A 10,612-nucleotide genomic window follows, 5' to 3' on the forward strand; every position below is an offset into this window, starting at 1 on the left:
TAGACTGTTTCGACTATTAAATATTGATCAGGTCTTTAACTGTAGAAAATAATCATAATCATGAATGAGCAGAAAATATATAAATACTCATGAATAAATAAAGCAAACAAATCAAATTAGATCTCACAGTGTTGTCGAACCAAAGCTTCAATTATCCTTCAACTAGAAAAGGAATTAGCCGCTCCTCCTAGTGGATTCGCGGCCACAAGATACTAGGGTTTATTGTCTTTGAAGAGAAAAGAGGAAAAAAAATTAGGGCTAGAGGAAGAATGAGTGCCCACGTCTGTTTTCTGTCCTATTTATAAGGACGGAATCCCCTTTTCTTTCTAGGATCCTATTTAAACTAAACTAACCAACCCAGACCTATCAATTGGTTTCCAAAATAAATTACATCAAGTCATAACCCCTCAAGATCTCCAATTCCGTGACTAATATGTAAAACCATGAGCTGCAACTGGCTTCTTGATCAATTGACAGATTGATCTCATGTCCTGCGAACTCTTGACTGCCTTGTTAAATAAGGCGTTGGCACGCTTAACAGACTGGAGTCTTCTGGACATAGATCTTTAGAAGCACCACTTCGCGTTTGACAGAGCGTGGGCACGCTTAACAAGACGTCTTCTAAAAAGTTGACTTTTAATGCGTCTTTTACTTCATTCTCACCAACAATTCCTAAAAGCAACACCAAAATTCAAATATGAATGAAATATATCGATTAACGCCATATTTTAGCAAAATAAAGGGAAAAATATTCACCAATTATATGCACAATTAGCCACTTAACACCCTTAAACAAAATCTTTGCAAATCAAAACTCCAGGATTTTCTAGAAATCCTTGACAATCCTCAGAAAGAAACAACTAACCTTGTGAACCTGAATAACAATTCTCAGTTACTTCAGGAATATTTGGTTCAAATACGATTACTAATTATTGGTATTATGTAACCGAAACCAAAGCCCTAGTTGACACAGGGTCAGACCAAAACCATATTCTTGAAAACTTTTTTCCAATCCAACTTTTTTCCTTAGAATAACCAATAATTCTAAACTTGATATTGAATTCAAATTTTCAAATATACAACATCTATTCTCAGATACTTTCTTTTTATCTAAGTATCTGACTAACCATATCATCTTAGGAACCTCCTTTCTCGACCAATTACTCCCTTTTCAAATTTCTTGTCAAGGGATAATATCCCAACTTTTTAATCCTATATTATTTGAACTAACTACTTCTTTGTGCAGAAACATGGCAGGAAAAGGAAGTTCATCATCAAACAATTCGGAAGAGAAAAACTATCTCTTTGATGGATACTCTACTTGGGAACAAACCTCCCATGAAGAAATATCCAATAATCGAATCAATGAGTATCATCAAACCAGAATCAAACTAATTGGGAGTGGATCCCTAAAGAATCATTCTCAAACTAGATACCTGCGGAATCTACTTCAAATTGGGTACCTAATGAAATAGTCTCAAAACAATTCCAAGCAATTGATGAGACTTCAACAATAGACTGGATCCAGGAAACTGAAGAAGATGGAAATCCATTTATAATTCCTGAAGATCCTACTACTCAATCCTTCTAGATCAAACTCAGGGATGATAATTTCTCACAACTTTGGACAGAATATCACTATCTGGAAAACGAGCACAAGGAGTCTAGAATCAGAAACTTTGATAATGTATTCTTTAACCAAGACACCGGTGAAAGAATTCCTATCTATCATATACATAGATACAATCGCATTGGAGTAAGAAAATCAAATTACTCCATACAAACTTTGAAGGAACAATATGTTTCATGCAAAGAAGATACATACAGAGAATGGTTCTCAACAAGTATTTACTTGAGAAACGGGGAGTAAAAACACAGCATTACAAGCAATGGATTAAAGAAGCATCGGAAGAATTATCAGTAATGATTTGCTAATGCTTCTACAAACATTCAAGCTGGCTCAATCGGAACAAAATTCAGAAAAAATCATAATTACCTGTAGCACCGGAAGCACTGTAGTAGTCCGGCAAGTTACTGTATAAACACGACAACAAAAGACAAACAATGCACTGTAGCGCGCACTATAACTGTAATGTAGCAACACTGCAGCAACAGTAAAATCACTGTAGCAGGTATTGTAGCACTACGAAAATTTTTGCTATAAATACCCCTCAAACCCAACACATTCCACACACCATTTGAACACCATTTCTTCAAGACTACTTCTCTCTCTAATTTGAAGAAACTCTCCTCCCACTCTCTACAAACAAGTTTTTAGTTTTATATTTTAGTTTTTATCAAACAAAGGAGCAAGCCTTGTGCAAGTTTCATATCTTGTAAGTTCTTTTATATTCTGTCATTCAATATCATTCAATCAAATGGTCGGTTGAGCCGCCTCATATTCATATCCATTTACTTGTTTTATTTACTTTGATTATACTAATTATCCATGGATGGTTATACCACCTGAGCTAATATTCTAACTTGTTTTTATATTTTATTTACATTCTGTTTATACATGGCTGGTTCAACTGCCTATATTAACTAGTGACAGTCCGACTGCGATCCACTTCCTAACATTTATACTTTCAATTCCCTTTGCTTTATTTACTTTCCTGATTTAAGGGGCTAATCCCTCGTCCCGTATATATATATATATATATATATATTAATAGTAAAATAAAATATATATCTCTAATATTTTATTATTCATTAAGAAAAATATTATTTTATTTATTTTTTAAAAAATAAAAATAATTATTTTTTGTTTTTTCGAACTTGAATTCGACCTCGACTCAACTTAAACTTGAGTTTTAAATTGATAGTTCGTCGAGTTCGAGGTCAATAAAACTAAATCAAGTTCAATTCGATTAGTTCAATACTCGACTTAACTTTCGTTTATAATCCTACGTCAGATGCACAAAAACGAAGTCGTTGGAGCAATGCTTTTTGCCTTTTGGGCGTTTTTTTGCCATTTGGTTGGCGAGTCCCCTCAAAATTCGAAGCACCCAGGCCGCCGGAGGCGCCGACAGCATGCCAGGCAAATCTGAGGTCCAAGGTCTCACTGTCTGGGTAGAGGGATCACCTACAATCTCGCAGCGGCGTCAGCTCCAGCACCAAATTCGCAGCCAATTCTCCGGGCTACAAGGTTGGTGCCCCACGGTTGCTTCTCCCGGCACTATCTCTTCCTCCTGGCATTAGATTCTGCCTCCCTTCTTTGTGTATATTTGTGCGTATACGGTGGCCATTTTTTTCTTCTTTTTTTTTCTCCCTTATTTGACTCATTCTGTGTACAAATTTTATCTATTTGATTTTGTTGGAGTGTCGATGTCATTGGCAATTTTGAGCTTAGCAAAGTGTTACTTTTTCCGAAACTATTGCTAAATCCGGTTGAACTATATATCTGGCTAGAATATGGCTTAAACATAGGATAAACTCAAATTTAGCGGCCAAAAAAAAAAACTATGTAGGAGTCCGAACAACTCAACATGCTAATCTGAATGGAAGGAAAATTAGTTGACAAGGTGCAAATGTGGCATAAAGGCACCAATTTGCGCCTTGTGAATTCATAACAATCTTAGAAGAATGTGCTTTGATATTAAGTTAGTGAAAATCATGAGGCAACTGGTTGATAAAAGGAGCAACACATATTGATTTAGTTGCTATGGGGATTTTCTAATTGATAATTTCGATGAAGAAAAAAGAGCAATGCAAATTGATCTAGATGCTTTGCGAACTTTCTAATTTTTTTGCCCTTCAACTATTTGCCTTTGTATTCTGCCATCTTTTGTTTATTTACTAGTTGACTAGGTGCTCATGTCTTGCGTAAGTTTGCCCAGATTTTGCTTTTATATCCATAGAAGAGTTAGTAGGAATTAGTTGGCAAAGGAGAATATAGAGAGGTCATATTAGACACACGGTTGTATATTTTATATATAGAAAGGCATTTACATTTACAGGTCCTATTACCATAGTGACATATTGTTAATTCAACCTGATGAAGTAGGATCCTGACAACAATGAATTGCTCTTGGCCTGATGTAGGAGTCTGATGACTGGTAGATGAAGTTATTTGTAAATTTGGAAGTCTTCTGCAGGAAGCTTCTCTTTGCCCACACAACACATCATACAGTAGTAGTACAATAGCCAGTTGATTGTCATTTAGGTTGTTGATACTGCATCCAATATAGAAAAACGCTATGTGACAAAATCGAACTTCTCAGCCATAATCTGATCAACTGTACCATTGCCGATATATTATGCGCAATGCAAGTGTATATGGCTGATCAACTGTAGCATTGCCAATATAGTATGTGCAATGCAAGTGTAACAAATCATTCAGGACATCTATGTCAGGGGAGTATATAATAATTCGAATTGTCCTAAATGTGAAAATTTCAACAGTTTTATGCTGCATTATAACATAGTGAAATAGATTACCACAAAAATGAAGAGGACAAAGTGTGATTTAAGTGCTTACGAGATAAACAAACACACATATCAAACAGAACTGATTGTAAACTCCAGAATTACAGATTCCAGGAATGTCAGGCATTAGGAGTGTGCAAATCAAATATGTAGTTATATATCTAAATGTCAATCATCAGTAGCACGAAATATTCAAAAAGTTGGCTTCAGAGCACCGCCAAATGGTATATCTCTAAAATTGATGTGGGACAAGATGGGTGAGATCTTGCCTACTAGTGCGAGCAGAAGATCAAGGATCTTGAGACTGTTTTGGGTCTGTGAACATTATCATGGATAGTGTCGTGGTAAGAAAAGAGGGGAAGAGGTAGAGAAGCTACGAGAGGAGAACAATACAACTAATAAACCAAAACTCAATCTTTATTCATCAAATTCTCTGCTAAGAATGACGTAGAAACATAAGTTTTTATAAAGTAAAAAGCTATCTGAAACTCCTATTTCCATATCCTAAATTGGGAAAGTAAGTATTTGTAGAACTTTAGAACTTTTAGGAACTTTCCGTTTCCCTATAAGAATGACTTGAATGACTTACCTAATGTTGTAGATAACTAAAAGAGGCCCAAAATGATGACAATCTGGAAATTTTGAGTGACAAAGGAAAGACAAAATGTAAGGCCTAATAATAGAAACTACTGAACACGCAGAGAAATTTGACCATTCGTTAGACCCTAGGAATCACCATGCACAGACTCCTCCAAACCAAAACTTCTTCTTCTTTTGGGAAAGGATCTTTTAGTTTTACTCTTAGCTTCCATGGACGAGAATATTTGTCCAACCAGCTTATGGTTGGGAAACTAGTAGAGAAATTGGTAGAGAAAAAGTTAGGGAAGGGAAACCAGTTATTATGGCTTTTTGATGATTAGAACTCAAAGCTTCCAAAATATTGTTGCTAGCTGTGTCAATTGGCTGCTAACCCAGCAACGAAGCTTCAATTCAACTGAATCTATGAGCCATGCCATCTAATGTAGAGAGAAAAGGTTGCAAAGCTTCTAATTATTTTTTTTCAATTTCGTGCACTTTTATCTTTTAACAAAGCAACTTCTTTTGGACCTGCTTTCAAAATCTTTCGAGAAAGTCTTGAAGTTTGGAAAGAGTTCTGCGTTTGTAACCATATTGGCCAAAAAAGAAGAAGAAAATGTGGCTGATAAAGAGGAAGAAAGTTGGGGCTCTGAATACCAAACTGATATAGGCAAGCTGGATGAGATCTTGTGTACTAGCGTGAGCATAAGGAAGAGAGGAACTTGGGACTCTTTCAGGGCTGTGAACAATAACCGTGAACACTAACATGGGGACGAAAGAGAGGAAGAAGTAGAGGAGTGTTCTTGGTCACTGTGAATCATGGACTAAGGTACTGATTTCATAATTCTGAATTGGATGGTTTGTGTTTTAGTACAGTGAGTTGTTCAGAGATAAAACTAGTAAGGAATCTCATAGAATGCCATGAAATTTTGGTGGGGTTACTTGGCAATGTTGGTTTTGACTTGTTCTCAATTCAGGTATTGAAGCCTTGGCAAGACATGGAGACATAGAACCAATACATTGCTATTATTTACAGCTTTTAGTATTTTGTGTGCGTAGTATTTGCGAGTTGGAAGTTTAATGATTAGAAATTTAGTAACCTAGTTGGGTTCTCAACTTACATAACTACCTTCTCTTAACTTCTATCCAAGGAAGTTAAAGTGGTCTTTTTGGAGGTGCTTGTGGGTCAGTCCCATAGGCTTGTGGCGATTGTTGGATGTCATACTCAATTTCTAGTTATTTAGTGAACATATCGCAAATGCTTTGCACCATTCACAGCCTAGCAATGTCTTTGAAGTCATTACAAAAACACCATATAATGGCCTCGTACTAAAATAAATTGCTGATACAAGGGATTTCAGAGATATGGCCTCATACTAATATAAACTGCTGGTGTAAGGGACTCCAGTCTCTGGAATCCAAGAATCCCCAGTAATAAACTTAGAAACTGTGAAAGGAATGACTTCCTCGGACTGATTCAATGCTTTATATCCCACCCATGAAATTCGTCTCCCTGTTCCTGCACCAGGGCCCCAATTACCATATTCTATATAGGTTAGCTCATCTGTGCGATGGCCAGGCCACTCATACCACCCAGCTGGATCTACGATGCTATCCAAGTAGGATTGCATCACAATCACGGTTGACCATGCAAACCACGGTCTTCCAAGAAAAGCGTGAACCTGAGATTTGTTGGACTGTAAATCTGGGGCTGCTGTCAAAGTGGAATTTTGAATGACAAATCCACTAACTTGATTGGGGATCTTTTTTCCCTGTGCAGTGAAAGTAATAATGCAGTTAGGCAACCATGCATAAAGGTTGCAGCTTTGAAAAACTGCTGCAGCATCACCAAACACAAAATCAACAGTGCCATAGATGTCACACTCCTTGTAAAATTGCTTGCCCGACTTTGCATAGAGTGTGTCCTGGTACCCTAAAAATGTACATCTGTAAAATGATGATTGGTCAGACTCAGACATTAGGGCAACAGCTTGACTGCCTTCTCCTGCTGAGTTTTCGAAAGTAATGTACTTTGCCATGAATCGATAACCTTTAACAGCTGCAAGCAATGTCATGTAATTGCATTTTAATAAGCTTCATTTGCCATGAAATGGAAAAGAAAAGATAATGTTTATGAAAAGAAATGGTAAATACAGCTTGCTCAAAATTTTAAATCCTATGTGCATTATTTGTGCCACTGAAAAACCAAAATGAACTTCAAAATCTTTATCTTCCAAAACTATGCAACCTGAAAATCTCTTTATGAATATATGATCTTTGAATATTCTTTCTACTGATAAGTTGATATTATTATTGCCAAAGAAGTAAGCTTCCTGCAAAGAAGTCAGCACTATTTACGATGGGCGTCTATTCTATGTTATTAAATTTAGACATCGTACAGTGTCGAATGTATGAATTACATAATCTTAATAATGCAGCATGGTGTATGTGAAATTGTAGTAGTACTCCAAGGAGAATAGATTGCTGCAAGAATCAAATGAGCTTGAAGCATTAAAGTTTTGAAATTTGAAAGCCACTGTAACTTTGTAGAGCTAGACGTAGTAGAGGGTACATACTATATGGAAGACACAACGTGTGCATGTTTGATATTGTTGAAATCTTGTGTTTGATATGGATATAGGCAACAATTAAATGCTGAAGTTGCATTTCTGTGTGTGTGCGATTATCTTTATCTGAGTGTTTTCATTTTGTTGTTCAACTTTTTTTACCTTCTCCAGTTGTAGGCATGCTTTTTTTGGTCATATTTACATGGTTTAGGATACTATATGGGAAGAAACAAAGTGTGCATGTTTGATATTGTTGAAATCTTGTGTTTGATATGGATATAGGCAACAATTAAATGCTGAAGTTGCATTTCTGTAAGTGTGCAGTTATCTTTATCTGAGTGCTTGCATTTTGTTGTTCAACTTTTTTTACCTTCTTCAGTTGCAGGCATGGTTTATTTGATTATATTTACATGGTTTAGGATACTTCTGCAAGCTTATGAACCACTACGATTTCCTTAGGCTTCTTAGTGTAAATGCATTAATTTTGCCCATTGGGTAATTGTTATCAGTTAACTCAGTTTTGCTTCCTTTTGTACATGCTTGTAGGCCCTAAAAAATATTCATTTAAACTTCACTTGGAAGAATGAATATGAAGAAATAGGACAAAGCAGTGAGGTTTGATTTGATAAACAAAACGAAACAGACTGTAAGGCCTTTAGATAAAAGGGCAAAATCACAAGGTGAGAGAGGGTGAGAATAAGAACATAAATTGAGAGACTAAATTTCTGATTATTGTTTTCTCACATGCAAACAATCTGGCAACTAGGCCTTTATGTAAAACTAAGATAAATCCATTCCGTATCTCACTTTAGTACCATAACACACGCGGACTCAATAACATAGACAATATTGATATCAAATTCTAGCTAATAAAGTTTCTGAAACACAGCCATATCACCTAAATAATTGGAATAGACTTGTTTAAACCTACTAGAAGGCTTCTTTGCTGCATTAAAAGGAGAGCTTCAATGAACTGCAACAGACAAATGGTGAAGTGCTATAGTGTAGTGAAGAAAAAAGAAAGAAGTTAGAAGAAACAAAAGGAAGACTTCTGATGTCCCCTGTTTTACCCACTCTGCCTTTTACTACTCAACTTTTCATTAAAATTCACCATTTAGACGTAAAATGCTGAAATGTTGTGATCCTACTAAAGCAAAAATAGAAAGCATAAATTGCAGTCAGAAGTCCTTACAAACAGTGGCAGTTTCGTAAGTTTTGAACTCAGGGAATCTCCTGTTCATTGTGATTTTGGTTAAATTTTCACCGTCTCCAATCAAAGCTATATTTGTCTTATTTCCCCACACTTCCACTATCTCCTCATAGATACCCGCCTCCACATGAATGTAGTACCTGGATTGACTCTGAATGGGTGCCGATGCAATGGCATCCATTATCTTTCTATATGCTCCAGGTCTTGTCTTGGACACGGTTGCATTAAACATAATGCCATTTCCATGAATGTTGCTTGATTTCTTGTGTCCTTGCAGCTGGAAATGTATGGAGATGTAAACAGATATAACCAATATAATCACAATGACCACTGGAGTGCCCTTAGCCATAGCTCCCTACCTACACCTGGAGGTTAGTGGTCGATGCTAATAGCTGCCTGAGAGTTCTTTTTTTTAATTAGTCGGTTGCAGGGATGAGTGGCAATTCCAACCTATCACCTGGAGATGTTGCTGATAGGCTAAAATTTTATCTCTCAGGCACGAGTAAAAGAGGCAGATGACTACTTCAATAATGTCTCAAGACAGTTTGTAAAACATCCAAAGCTTATGGTGCTCTTTCAAGTTGCTATGCCAAGAAGTTGATGAAGAAAACTGAGGAACTTATGCAGAGAATGACAGCATCTTGTTGTAACACAAAAGTTATCATACATGAAAATGCTTAACCTCTAATTTGAGTTGTGATAGACTAAGAAACTTCGAGAAGTTTGTGAAAGAAATGGAAACAAAAGGCATTTTGTTGCAGCAACTTTGAGTACTACTTCTTGTTGAAAGCATATGCTGCTGATTATTATACTAAAGCCACAGGAAAAGTCTTGAAGAAAATCGAGATGGAGGCTCTAGTTCATGCAGGATCCAACATTTCTTTTTCATGGCAGCAAAGGAATGCTTAAAAGCTAGCCTGGCAAAAAAGTCTTCTGAGATACTGAACAAGGCAGAGACGCTCAAGGGGGGAGCAGAGTGTGCGGTATACGTTCATGAACTTCTCCTTGATATGAATTCGCACTCGACGAACAAGAACTAGAATTCAGTCGTCAACTCTGGCATCTGTGCAACAAGAGGGGCAATGTAAGCAACTCAGAGCATCATGACATGATACGATTTTCAATCAGTTGGGATGACATTCGAGGAACTGAAAGGATTTTCCAGGAAGGGGAATCTCTGAAAACCCATGGCTTATGACTTGGAAGTTTTTGAGGACTTGTTTAATGCTTATGCTGAAATGAGATTGCTGGGACAGGCAGAAGCAGTGGTACGAAGCTGTGGCGAGTGGAATGAAGGTTCCTGCAGAGGCATGGGACCAACTAGCATATCTATACTACAAAGATAATCAGATGAAGAAGCCTGTTGATGCAATGACGAAGGCCTTTCTATTGTGAAGGCATTTGTTGGACATTAAACCGCATAACATATATTGCATGTTTTGAGTATTTAATAGAAAATGGAGATGCAGAAATTTACTGATATTGATGGGGAACGATTTCATAATTGCCAAGGAATTGGGTAGATTTAAAATTGTTACCTTAGTCCTGAAAAAGGAAATAAAAGACTAGCTCTCTGTTTTTGTGCTTGTATTTTTATTCTATTTTGGTTTTCAGACATAATGTTTCATTATTTCTGGCGGTAACCTACTATAGCCAACTGAAACTTTAATCCTTACCCAAAAAAGGATGATCTGGTTGTTGAATTGCTTTGAGTGTATAATGCAAATGGATAAAAACCATTTCAGGCCAATGGACATCCTTGGGGGTAATGAAGAATTGCGAATGGATAGAACCATTTCAGGCTAATGCACATCTTTGGGGATAATGACCT

The 10,612-nt window shown here is 36.6% G+C and overlaps 1 long non-coding RNA gene across 1 annotated transcript; it reads left to right on the forward strand.

Annotated features, from left to right (window-relative positions):
• The first annotated feature begins 2,943 nt into the window (after positions 1-2,943).
• Positions 2,944-10,371, forward strand: LOC113701012 (uncharacterized). The gene is made up of 3 exons (XR_003450790.2): positions 2,944-3,148; positions 9,059-9,152; positions 9,278-10,371. It is a non-coding gene; the product is annotated as an uncharacterized lncRNA (long non-coding RNA).
• The last annotated feature ends 241 nt before the right edge of the window (positions 10,372-10,612 follow it).

This window comes from Coffea arabica, chromosome 7e (assembly GCF_036785885.1).
Source record: "Coffea arabica cultivar ET-39 chromosome 7e, Coffea Arabica ET-39 HiFi, whole genome shotgun sequence".
Lineage (NCBI taxonomy): Eukaryota > Viridiplantae > Streptophyta > Magnoliopsida > Gentianales > Rubiaceae > Coffea > Coffea arabica.